Here is a 13280-nt window from a genome sequence, read left to right on the forward strand (position 1 = left end):
AACGGACCTCTGAACTCCTGGCGAGGACGTACTGGTGGCCGCATATGGCCCGTGACGTCAGGGACTATATTCGGGCGTGCGTCTCTTGCGCCCGGAATCGGTCCTCTCGGCAGCAGCCCGCTGGGTTACTCTATCCTCTGCCGGTTGCGGACAGGCCCTGGGAGATGGGCGGTATGGACCTTTTGGTGGGTCTGCCCAAGTCCAGCGGCAGCACTGTCATTTGGGTGATCACCGATCATTTTTCCAAGATGGTGCATCTGGTACCACTCTCTCGGCTACCATCGTCACGGGGTCTGGCAGCGTTGTTTATTAAACATGCTTTCCACCTGCACGGCATGCCGGATAAGATTGTCAGTGACCGGGGTCCTCAGTTTGCATCTCGGTTCTGGAGAGAGCTCTGTTCTCTGCTCAGCATTGAGTTAAATCTCTCCTCGGCCTATCATCCCGAGACGAACGGGTTGGTGGAGAGAGCCAACCAGACCCTGGTGACATATCTGCGACATTTTGTCTCAGCTAGGCAGGATGATTGGGCACCCTTGCTGCCGTGGGCGGAGTTCGCCTTGAACAACGCTGTGGCCGACTCCACCGGTCAGACCCCTTTCTTCTTAAACTACGGCCAGCATCCGCGAGTCCCCGTGCCCATGCCTGTGTCATCCACCGACTCTAGGGTGGCAGACTGGGCAGTGGAGGCACGTGACATTTGGGATCGCACGCAGAATGCTATCTGGGCCTCCAAGGAGAGAATGAGATCCTCCGCTGACACTCGCCGGCGCCCAGCTCTGACCTTCGCCCCTGGTGACTTGGTGTGGCTCTCCGCTCGAAACATCAGGTTGCGGGTGGAATCCGCTAAGTTCGCATCGCGCTATAATGGTCCTTTCAAGGTCCTCGAGCAGATCAACCCTCTGGTCTATCGCCTGGCTCTTCCACCACACTTGGCCATCTCGGACACGTTTCATGTGTCTCTCCTTAAGCCTGTTCACATGTCCCGGTTTTCTGAGCCATCTGCCGGGACATGAGACCTGTCGTCTGACGATTTTGAGGTCAATGCCATCGTGGGATGCAAGGAGATGCGGGGCAAAAAGTTTTACTTGGTGGATTGGAAGGGTCATGGTCCAGAGGCTTGGACCTGGGAGCCGGTGGAGAACATCCACGCTCCTCTTCTCATTGCGGAACTTGAGCGGAGCAAGGCTCAGAGACGAGGGGGCCCTAGGAGGGGGAGTAATGTTAGGCGTCGGGTTCCTGTTGCTGCACAGCGGGAATCCCGAGCCTCGCTTCCGGCGGTCTCCCATTCCTCTCTGGCCGCAGAGGAGGTTGCTCAGCAAACTCGTCGGTCCCGGCGCTCTGCCCAGACCAGCTCCGTGGGTTTGCTTGCTGCTGCCACCTCTGGCACAGCTATGGCAGTACATGCTGCTCAGCAGCGAGATTCTCCAGGGACTAAGTCCCCATGTCGGGCCACTGAGCATGCCCATGGAGTGATCTCCCATTGGAGATCGAAGGTCACATGCTCAGGTCCTGCTCCTGTTCGGATTGGCCCATCCGAGAAGTCAGGAAGGTCCCGGACGCTCCCGGCTATAAAAGGTTCGCATGGCCGCTCGGCCATGCGTTAGGATAGACTGTATTTTCAGACTATAAGGAGTGTGTGATGTATGCACGTATGAATGTCTCTGGTGACTGACTCATTATGAAACCCCTACCCTTGGTACGTATGTGTTGTGCAGCCTAGCCTGCTAGCGCCCAGCCTTAGGCGCAGGTAGGTCAGAGTCCGAGTCAGGCATTAGTCATCATCAGTGACTCGGCACGCCTCAGTGCAAGTGCTCCACACTCCTTAGCCAGCGTCTATAGCGGCGTTCGTGGCAGCGACGCTGCGCGCTCAGTGGCCTAGAGGGACTCTAACCCCGTGTCCTTGGGGTAGAGTTCTGTGGCAGTTTGCTGTGCGCTCTTTGGCCGGGCTCTGTGAGCTAAACAGGCTCCGGCATCCACGTTCTGCGGCTGTGTGGTTCTGTGAAGTAACAGTCCGCTCCTGTTCACACTGGGTGACGTAACCCACGTGTGACTGTTTTCACGCCGCTCTATTCTTCCGCCATTTCCTATCAGCACTGTACCACCACTGCACGGTGGACCCCGGGCTGCGAACGAACCCACTACTATTTAATAATATCGTGCGTTCCGCCAGCCCTAACACAATGAGATCGTTCCCTTTCCCAAAGGATCACTTAAACATTTATTTTCAAAGCTCGTTGCCTTGAGAGGGGTTCCACTTGGGAGGATATGTTTTACGAAATGGAAAATCTGATTCATATGCATAATCTCTCTGACAGGGGGATCATATTTTTGAACAAATTCCTGTCTGTTAAGTAGGATATTAAATAGGAAGCATAGATGTTTAAGTACATGAATTCCTTTCAACTTCAAAATACAGCAGTAGTAAATCCACTCCTATATAAATGTATTGTAGCAACTGGAGAAGGATTAAAACATAACTTTTAATTCGCAAATAAGATACAAAGTGCAAGGTGCTCGAAACAAACAACACATAAAAGAAAACTGGTGTGCTAGTATGCAAATCCCAATGCTTCTTAGGCAAACGCCTATAGATAGGGTATAGGAAAAACCTACTGCTATTAGGGCAACCGCCTGTAGCTAGGGTATAAAGAAAAAAAAAAAAATCGACAGGATGGCATATAATCTCTACCACCAATTATAACGTCTTATAAGGCAAAACTACAGGTATAATATTGCACCTAATAATGCCCTTCAATTACTGTATATTGGTGCGTATAAATTTATTGCAGAATGCCCACACAGGTAAATTCTATTGCAACTGCCCACACAGGCCTATTGGCATTGGTATAACAGCAATTCTATTATCACAGTTCATTGCACCTGTCCACATATACCCATCAGTCTTAGTATAGTAGCAAACTCTAATAATGGGATATTGCATCATAAAAATCCATTACAGATAGCCAAGTATATATATAGCACAGTATTTTGCCCAGTCTTTTTTAACTCAGAACTGCATAATACATCCAAATACTTATTGTAAAAATGTGCAGTAACTATAACATGGGTCTATGCATAAATACGTCTAGTGCACTGTTTAACACTAGCACAACCAGTTTAACCCCTAATTGAGCCGCAGTCATCAGCTCATGGTTCCTAGGGGATTTTAAGAATTGCACATAAACATACAGGTCATGATTCTATATGAGACTTATCATAGTCATGCATACTCTTATTCAAGGTCATTCTACTGATAACGGGTTACTTAGCATGATATAGAAACAGACCCTGTGGCATATAAAAGGAACGGTCTCACCAAGTGTCAGGTTCTGGTCAAAAGTGCCTTCATCCCCATAGTGGTGAATGTGCTACCCCTTCTCCCAGAGAAGGGTTTTTTGCCCAGCAAAAGAAACTTAGACATCATAGAGTGTAAATGGGTAAACGTTCTGGTTGGTACCATAATCAGGAGGGATCTGAATAGATACAAGAAGCAGAGTAGTGACACCATTTTCAATGCGTGTATTCTGCCAAGACAACTTCGTGGAAGACCATCTATTCAAGTCTGCCTGAAAACTCTGAATCAGTGGGGTATAGTTCCACCTAAACAGAGTTGACCTATTAACTGTTAAGTTGATACCAAGATAGGTTAGATAATATTTTTTGCATATAAACCCAAATTGCAATGCTATGTTATTTTGCTCCATCATTGGGAAATTTACGAATAATGCTTCGGATTTATCAATATTTATCTTTAAACCCGAAATTGTCTCAAATTCACGGAGTAGGGAAAATAGGTGAGGGAGTGTAGTATGAGGGCTAGTTAACGTTAAAAGGAGGTCATCTGCCAAGAGGCTAACTTTATATTGTTCTCCCAGATTTTCAGGGACCAGTATATTTTGGTCTCTCCTTAAAGCCTCTGCCACAGGCTCGATTGCAAGTGCAAAGAAGGCTGGGGATAGAGGACAGCCTTGCCTAGTACCTCTCTGAATATTAATTGGAATGGGGTGTGTCGTCGGAAGTTTTAAATAAGCAATGGGGCTGTCATATAACAATTTAAGGCACGTTATAAGTTTTGGAGTGAACCCAAATTCAGACAGGACTGTGAAAAGATAAGTCCAGGACACCGAATCGAAAGCTTTTTCGATATCTAGAGCTAGTAGAAGGAGTCGCTGTCGATGGAGATTAGTTGTGTGAATGATATTTAATGCCCTCCTTATATTATCCGGGGCCTGTCTCGTTGGTACTAAGCCAGCCTGATCCCGATGAAGGAGATAATGAACAATTTTATTGATCCTATCAGTTATTATAGATGTAAGGATTTTCTGGTCAATGCTTAAAAGAGATATAGGTCTATATTTTTTTGTATGGAGATGATCTCTCTTGTGTTTGGGGATCACAGTTACATGCGCCACATAAAACGCGGGAGGCACCTGTGAAACATTTAAAAGCGAGTTACAGAAGCTTTTTATAAGAGGTACAAGTATCTCGCTAAATTTTTTGTAATATAATACCGTAAGACCGTCCAGTCCAGGTGCCTTTCCTTTTTTAACTTTTTAATTGTTGAGACTATTTCTTCTTCTGAAATATCCAATTGGAGTTGTTGTGCCGTGGACTCGGTCATTTTGGGTAGGTGAAGTTTGTGGAGGAATGACTCCAATATTGAAGGAGGATGTGTTCTGCCCCGCAGTCTCTAACTTTGGTAATACGCATAAAAAGCATTATAGAAGGTGTCAGGGTGGGCTGAAATCTGTCCTTTAGAATCTTTTATGGAAGTATAACATTAAGTCACTCTCTCATTCTGAGCCTACAAGCTAGCATCTTATTAGGTTTATTGGCATGTTTATAAAATGTAGCTTTCGTCCATGTAAGAGCTCTCTCCGTCTTGGTAGTGAGAATAACATCCAGTTGTAATTTCCTATCTTGGATTTGTTTAGTTAAATATATAGATGTAAAGAGCTAATTGGCAAATTCTAATTTTAGCAGTTTATTTTCCAATCTAGTCTAACTTAGTCCTTTCTTTTTTTCTATTGGCTGCTGGCTTAATTAAGGAGTCGGCAATATATTTTTATTTTGTGCGTCAGCCATACTGTTCCAAGTGGGGACTCCTCCGTTGTATTAACTTCAAAGAAATTTGCTAAATCCTCTTTAATAGCAGTGACATTAACAAGGTCAACTAGTAAAGATTCGTTTAATCTCCATCTATATACAGCCTGGATGTGGTTATATTAAAATTAAAACCTGAAATAACCGCATCATGGTCTGACCATGAGGAGGGTATATGATGCGTATAAAGTACAGTTGGAAGCGAGGTAGCTGTAGTCAAATGGAGGTCTACTCTAGAGTAGGTCTTATGTGCTAGCGAAAAATAAGTGTAGCCACTTGTCATCCCATTAATTTCCCTCCAGAGGTCCTCTAAATGATTTAAAGTGGAAGAATTTTTTTCCACTCTACCTTAGCTACATCGAAACGTTTTGTGGCACTACTATCCAAGGAAGGATTAATAGTAAAATTAAAGTCGCCACACCAGACTAAATGATGGAAGGATAGCGTGTTGAGTTTGGATAATATTAACTTAAAAACTGAAAGTTGGGCTGATGCTGGAAGATAACTAATTACAATACAGATATTTTGTCCCTGTAACGTTCCATGAAGGATAAAAAAAAAATCTACCCTCCTGGTCTGCATAAGTGATAACGGGTTCTAATGGGAAACTATTCTTAAGATAGCTACACCTCTCGTCTTATGGTCCCAGGTGGATACAAAAAAGCGAGAATATTCAGAATCGGAATACTTCGGGCATGAAGAATTGGAGAAATGTGTCTCCTGGAGGCCAATAATATCAGGACTGTTTTTTCAGTAGTCCAAAAAGGCCTTCCTGCGTTTTAAGGGAGAACTGAAACCCCTAACATTATGTGATAAGACCCTACACATATTGAACTAGATTTGTAATGCTAAACAATAAATTATCCCGCACACTCTCCCGTATGGGTGGAGCTGAAAACCTGAACCAGCATCCACGCAAAGACCCTGATGATGGTAAGCACAATAGATATAAACATTCCAGTGGGAAACAAATGGGAAAGACAAGAGGGGAGGTAGACAAAGACACTGGACGATCAATTAGCAATAAATGGACTGCAAGTCCAATTCGCATAGTGATCTGGTGCCCCTTATTATCAAGGGCAATCCAAAAATCACTAAAATTGGGCAACATGAAATATCGCCGCAAGCATAGTCCTTGCTAATATAAATTTTCTATGCCAATTGAAACCAACTTATTCGAACAGAAAAAAATCAAACAATTGACAAATATTGTTATAAACGGATCAAAACAGCTGGAACTAATGAAAATCTGAGTCGACCAGCGGAGGTAACCGGTTCCAGTAGGCTACGTCCAGCCAACAGAAAACCCCCCAGCTCAAAGAGATAGGGTCTGCACCCCAACAAAAGATACATGCAGATTGCTGAAAGTCAAGTGACGTTCGAGTGCTGGCGGTCCAATCTACGGCATCCAAATCTGAAACGCCGGCTTGACCTAATGCCAGTTTACCTTCTTCTAATGACCTACAAATATAGGTTTTATTGTGTGCAGAAAAAAATAATCCAAAGGGGAAGCCCCATCGGTATTTAATTTGAGCTACTTGTAAGGCGGCAGTTATTGGTCTCAGGTTTCTCCTTCTTGCGAGTAGCAGGTGCTATATCTGCAAAAACATGAACTGTGCTTGGTAGACCAGGCAATGTGTGAAGACCTCTTGTCACCGATAGGATTAAGTCTTGAGCTTCTTCATGAGGCAATTTAAGGAAGATGTCTCTAGGGATTTTATCTGAACTTGGCTTCCCCATAGCTCTGTGACTTCTGGTGATATTTAGCAGAGCTGGGTCCTCGTATGCGGAAATTACCTGTGTTTTCAATATCTTTACATTTTAATTCTAATTCAGTGATTCGCTCCATGTGCTGTTTAAGAGCCCCCTGATCCTCCTCTAATAAGTCAGCCACAGCTTCTATTTTTTTCTCTAATGTAGATGTCGCCGTGCAATGCCCTGCAACTTTTACCTCTTTCTGACATCAGACGTACTATCCCGTCCACGGTACCCGGGCCCGTATGACCGGGGACGGGATAGTACGTCAGTGCAATCAGCGGCGCCCCCAGGGGGAGCGCCACTGATCGCGGCCGGGTGTCAGCTGATTATCACAGCTGACACCCGGCACTATGTGTCAGTGGCGGTCACGGACCACCCCGGCACATTAACCCCTGGCACACTGCGATCAAACATGATCGCTCCCTGCGTGCTTCCCTGAGACCCCCGGAGCACCGCTGCGCTGCTCCGAGGGTCTCCTTCCCTGCAGGCTCCCGGATCCAAGATGGCTATGGGGGCTTTCTGGGGCCTGCAGGAAGGTGGTTTCCTCAGTGCCTGCTGAGAGCAGGCTCTGAGAAAGCCTGCAGCAGCGCCTGTCAGATCGCTGATCTGACACAGTGCTGTGCAAAGTGTCAGATCAGCGATCTGACACTAGACAGTGATGTCCCCCCGGGACAATAAAATAAAGTAAAAAAAAAAAAAAAAGTGTAAAAATAATTTATAAAAAAATTCCTAAATAAATTGAAAAGAAAAATCCCTAATAAATTCATTTTTTGGAAATAAAAAAACCCCAAAACAATAAAAGTACCCATATTTAGTATCGCCGCGTCCTTAACGACCCACCGTATTATTATTATTATTATTATTATTATTATACATTTATATAGCGCCATGTGCAAGAAGGAGAGAGGACCCTGCCCGTGAGGGCTCACAGTCTACCCTATAAAACTGACCCACTAGTTAACCCCTTTAGTGAACCGCTTAAAAAATAAAAATAAAAAACAAAGCAAAAAAACAGTGCTTTATTACCACCATACCGCCGAACAAAAAGTGCAATAACATGCGATCAAAAAGACGCATATAAATAAACATGGTACCGCTGAAAACGTCATCTTGTCCCGCAAAAAACGAGCCGCCATACAGCGTCATCAGCGAAAAATTATAAAGGTTATAGCTAGATCGCAGAATGAAGCGATGCAAAAATAATTATTTTTTATATAAAACAGTTTTCATTGCATAAAAGTGCCAGTGATGGAGAACACCAGAGGAGATCATCTATGGGCCTTTGTTCCATGAAAAGAAGGTTCTCCAGGTGCGATGAGAACTGCGCATGGACACGGTTGCCTAGGACTAATCATGGTGGAGATTACTGAGAGAATCCAGCTTGGGCTAAAAACTAGGATTCAATGGCCCCGCCCTCAAAGACAGGGCCCCGGAGTTCTGGTGGTAACCCTGCAAAAGTATCAGATCCATGCGATCTAGTAGACGCCAGGGAACATCGGCGACAAGTTGAACTAGTTCCGCGTACCATGCCCGTCGCGGTCAGTCCAGCGCAACTAGGAACACTGGTACCCCCCTTTGTTCCAATGCTCTTGATGACCTTTGGGAGTAAAGTAAGAGGGGGAAATATGTACGGGAACCGAAACCGAGCCACGGAAGAACCAGAGCGTCTGCTCCGATGGCGCGTAGATCATGTGATCGGGCAATGCACTGGGGAACCTTGTTGTTTAGCCTTGAGGCCATGAGATCCGCAACCGGAGTCCCCCAGCGACGACAAATCTGCTGAAAGACTTCCGGATGAAGAGACCATCCTCCCAAGGCGAGGCTCTGGCGACTGAGAAAAAAGTCAGCTGCCCAATTCACTACGCCCGGGATGTGAATCGCCAAGATGGCTGAATGGAGGCTCTCGGCCCAACGGAGGATTTGACCCACTTCGTGTCTGGCCAACTAGCTGCGGGTACCCCCTTGACGGTTGATATACGCCACAGCCGTGGCGTTATCGGATTGGATCCTGATGGGGTGACCTGCGAGATGATGAAAACTCGGTAGGGTCAGCCTGGCCACCCACATCTGCAAACTGCTGATGGAGAGACGCAACACTTGAATGGACCAACGCCCCTATGCTGTGTGGTGGCGAAAAAACTACACCCCAGCCAAGATGACTGGCGTCGGTGGTCCACTAACCAACGCACTGGGAGAAAAGACTTTCCTTGGTTCAAAGAGCGTCCACCACCTGAGGGTCTGCCTGACCCGCAGAGACATACGGAACCGACGGTCGAGAACGGGTTCCTGTCCCAAGCCAACTGCAGCACATGTTGCAAAGAGCGGAAATGGAATTGTGCGAACGGAACCGCTTCCATCGCCGCTACCATTTTCCCGTGAATTCCCATCAAGAAACATATGGAGTGAGTAATCGGATGTAAAAGAATCCGTGCTCCCTGTTGTAAGGCCAAGGCCTTTTCTGGAGGGAGAATGACCAATCCGCAGGAAGTGTCCCGGACCATTTCCAAGAAGGAAATCTGCTGAGCCAGTGATGGAGTAGACTTTTTAAGTCTATTTTCCAGCCCAGGTGAGCAGGTGTATCCACCGTGATACTTACAGACTCCTCGCGGGCTGGAAGGGACGGCCCTTTGATCAATAGGTCATCCGGATACGGAAGTACCACCACTCCCCGAGCGTGAAGAATGGCTATGACAGCAGACATGACCCTGGTGAAGACTCTGGTGGCGGTGGCAAGGCCGAAGGGCAAAGCAACGAACTAGAAATGTTCCCCCGCGAACTACGAAGCGTAGGAAACTGTTGATGGGGAGGAAAGATTGGGATGTGAAGATAAGCATCCCTGATGCCGATGGACGCCAGAAAACTCACCTTTTTCCATGGAGGTGGCGGAGAGAATCCATTCTGAAGCGTCGTACCTTAGCAAAACGTGCTTAACAGCATTAGGCTTGGCAAAACGTGTTTAACAGCTTTAGGTCCAGTATGGACCGCTGTCGGGGAAGAGGAAGAAAATCTCTAGTTTGTATCTAGAGGACCCCAGCTCTCTGACCTACTCGTCATGTACGACCGAGAGCCAGGCACGACGGAACGAACATAAACGTCCGCCTAATTTGTCGGTGCCCCCGGATGCCGCAACAAGTCATTGTGTAGAGGATTTAAGGGATTTGGCTCCCTTAGACCCAGATGTCCCTGGCCTGGATTTCCAGGTGCGGCCAGGGCTGTATGAGATCTGGGAACCTCTGTTCCCACGCGGGGACCGTCCTGACCCAGAAGAGAAGGTTGTAGAAGACCAACTGGAATTGTCAAGAGGTCTATTATGGATTCCAAAAAGGCTATGCGGCCTTTGTTGAGGAGGGAATTTACTATTCCCTAAGGTAGCATCAGATATGCGACCCATCTGGTAAGGCAGAGAAGTTAACGATCTCTTGGAAGCGGAATCTGCTCGCCAATCTTGGAGCCATAGGGCCCATCTGATGGAGACTGCATCTGCAGCTACCTGTGGAGCGCAATTGGCCACCTCCAAAAAAGCGTTAACTACGAAGTCCCCGGCATGAGCTATCTGACTAGCGAGGTTGGCTGCCTCCGGGGAAAGATTGCTATCCTGAATGGTTGTCCCCGGCCTAGTCAACACCTCTGCCCAGGCGACCATAGCTTTAGCCACCCAAGTCACGGCAACAGATGGAAAGCGCGCCGCTCCAGAAGCCTAGACGGCTGAGCGAGCAAGGTAGTCAATTTGACGGTCAGTGGGTCTGACTGAGGAACCGTCATATAGGGATAGGAGCGTTTTGGATGCAAGGCAAAAATCACCGAAGGGGACAATAGCCAATCCTTCATTACAACTTGAGCAAAAGGCTATTTAGACGCAATAGGCTGTTCACCTGCGAGTCTGGCCGGTCCCTATGTCTCTGGACAATGTCCTTAGACTCAGGATGAAAGGCAAATACTTTGTGAACATGTGTAGTCTTGTTAAAAGACACTACGTGTTCTGGAGCGGAAATATTTTCCTCGTCCACCCTCAGTGTCTTGTTGACCAACCCTATACAAGAATGAAGTGTCTCTTGATTATTCTGGGGATCATTGGCCAATAACGTGTCAGCCTTGCATTCAGGGTCATATTCAATGCGAACGTCAGGAGAGGGAGAAGGAGAGATGGAACCTGCAGACGCCGAAGCGTGAGCATGATCGGGTGACGCGTCATGGGTAATTTTGTCTAGAAAACCTGAGCATCTCTTGGCAGAGTATGACCCCTGCTGACGGACGGTTCCCGACAGTTGCCAGAGCCCACCGCGGTTTCCTGACTTAAAGAGAAGCCCTGGAGGGAGTGTATTGCTTCGGTCATGGAATCCATAGACCGTAACAGGTACACAGGCCACTCAGGCGGACTAGACAGCGGAATCGGTGGCGGGCACCTTTGGGCAGATTCTGTTTCCCAATCCATGTAAAATGGAGTATTGTGAGCCCGGAGCAAGGCTGTAGTATAAGCACTGTGTCTTTTGTTAGCCTTTTTGGACTTGAGACATAGTGTACCCATAGAGGCTGTAGGCAGAATATGTTGCCACATATTGCAGACAAAGTGTATAGCACTTGCAGAGAAGGGGTTAATGTCACCTGCTGAGGCGCAGTACAGCTTACCCAGGTCCTGTTCTTGTGTCCTCAGGGGATAAGGGTGCTTCGCGATCTAAGCTCAAAACTTACTGGCTCCTTCCAGTGTTACTGGAAAGTTGGAAAATTTTACCACTAACATGAAGTACAATATGTCACGAGAAAACCATGTCAGAATCACCGGTATCCATGGAAGCGTTCCAGAGTTATTACCTCATAAAGGGACAGTAGTCAGAATTGTAAAAATTGGCCCGGTCATAAACGTCGAAACCACCCTTGGGGGTAAAGGGGTTAAAGTAACAGTCTGCATAGCCGAGGCTAGTTCAGCCTTAAAAGTTTCCTGCAGTGCCTTAATTAGTTCCGCTGTGTGCACTGCAGTGTCCCCCTGAGGGGAGAAATCATCCACGCTGGCAGCAGAGTTTACCTGCGACTGAGGAAGCAGGAGGAGAAGCCGCGGGAGCAGCGGCCATCTTTGGTGCTCTGCCTCCTGCAAAGTGTGCAGATATCGGACAGGTCACCGGCTGTGCAGGGCCTCTCCTCCTCGGCATCACACCCAGGCGGTCTCCAGCAAGCAAAGACCCCACCGGTATCCAAATCGCCGTGGTCCGGGTGCTTATAAGGGCTACTAATAGCCTGCTCGGAGGCGGAGCACTGCAGCGCACGTCTGTCACCACCGAGTCTCGCGCATGCGCCCCCTAAAAACTTCCAATTTTGACCAGTTTCCACAGCTAAGGGTTTGTTTCTATGTATTAGCCAAGAAGAGATTTGTGGGGTATTCAGATCACAAAGAATCGTCCACGGCGGTACATTTTATCAAACTTCTTACCTGTGAGCCACAGAAAAGCTGAAAGGGATTTCTTCACTGCCATTAAATACATTATGAAATAGCAAATATAACTTAACAGAAAAACTGAATCCTCAAATCAAGACTAAGAATCAGATTGGGGAAGGATGGTGACCTGGTGACGAATGACCAGATCAACCAACCAAATCCGCAGTTCCACCTACAGATATGATAATTCCATCTCATCAGGTATCTCTGTATACATGCAGCTCCCCCTAGTGGTGACTGCAGACAGGATCTTATCACGCATCTCTCTTTGTATACAGGCGCTCCCCCTAGTGGTGACTGCAGACAGGACCTTATGTGTCTGTATATAGGGAGCTCCCCCTAGTGGTGACTGCAGACAGGATCTTATCACATATCTCTGTATACAGAGCTCCCACTAGTGTTGGCTGCAGACAAAATCGTATGTATCTCTATATACAGGGAGCTCCCCCAGTGGTGATTGCAGACAGAATCTTATCATGTATCTCTGTATACAGGGGCTCCCCCTAGTGGTGGCTGCAGACAGGATCTTCTTTTCACATATCTCTGTATACAGAGCTCCCACTAGTTGTGACAGAACCTTTTCACATATCTCTGTATACAGGAAGCTACACCTAGTGGTGGCTGCAGACAGGATCTTATGCATGCACACAAAGAAAAGCAAAAAAAAGGCACTATTCTGAGACTTGATAGCCATAGCTGCTTGCTAGTATAGTGGTATAAAAGTGCTCCATCTGAAGAAAACAAGTCTTTGGTGGATCCGTTGAAGCACTAGTGAAGCGTGAAATGGCAGCCATCCTTGAAATAATACTGTCTCCGGCTACATGCTGTATCAAGTGGTGTAAGAATTAAAGTTTATATAAGGTACATACATGAGACAGAGTGCCATCCTTTCCTCTTCCTGAAGCTAGAACCTTATCATGTATCTCTATAAACAGAGAGCTCCCCCTAGTGGTGGCTGCAGAAAGAATCTTATGTATCTGTGTATACA

The 13280-nt window shown here is 46.8% G+C and overlaps 1 protein-coding gene across 1 annotated transcript in view; it reads right to left on the minus strand.

Annotated features, from left to right (window-relative positions):
• LOC141070185 (uncharacterized) overlaps window positions 1–13280 on the minus strand; it is a 149665-nt gene that overhangs the window by 86282 nt on the left and 50103 nt on the right. The window lies entirely within an intron of this gene.

The sequence above is a fragment of the Dendrobates tinctorius genome, unplaced genomic scaffold (genome assembly GCF_039654945.1).
Source record: "Dendrobates tinctorius isolate UK_male_01 unplaced genomic scaffold, ASM3965494v1 ptg000013l, whole genome shotgun sequence".
NCBI lineage: Eukaryota > Metazoa > Chordata > Amphibia > Anura > Dendrobatidae > Dendrobates > Dendrobates tinctorius.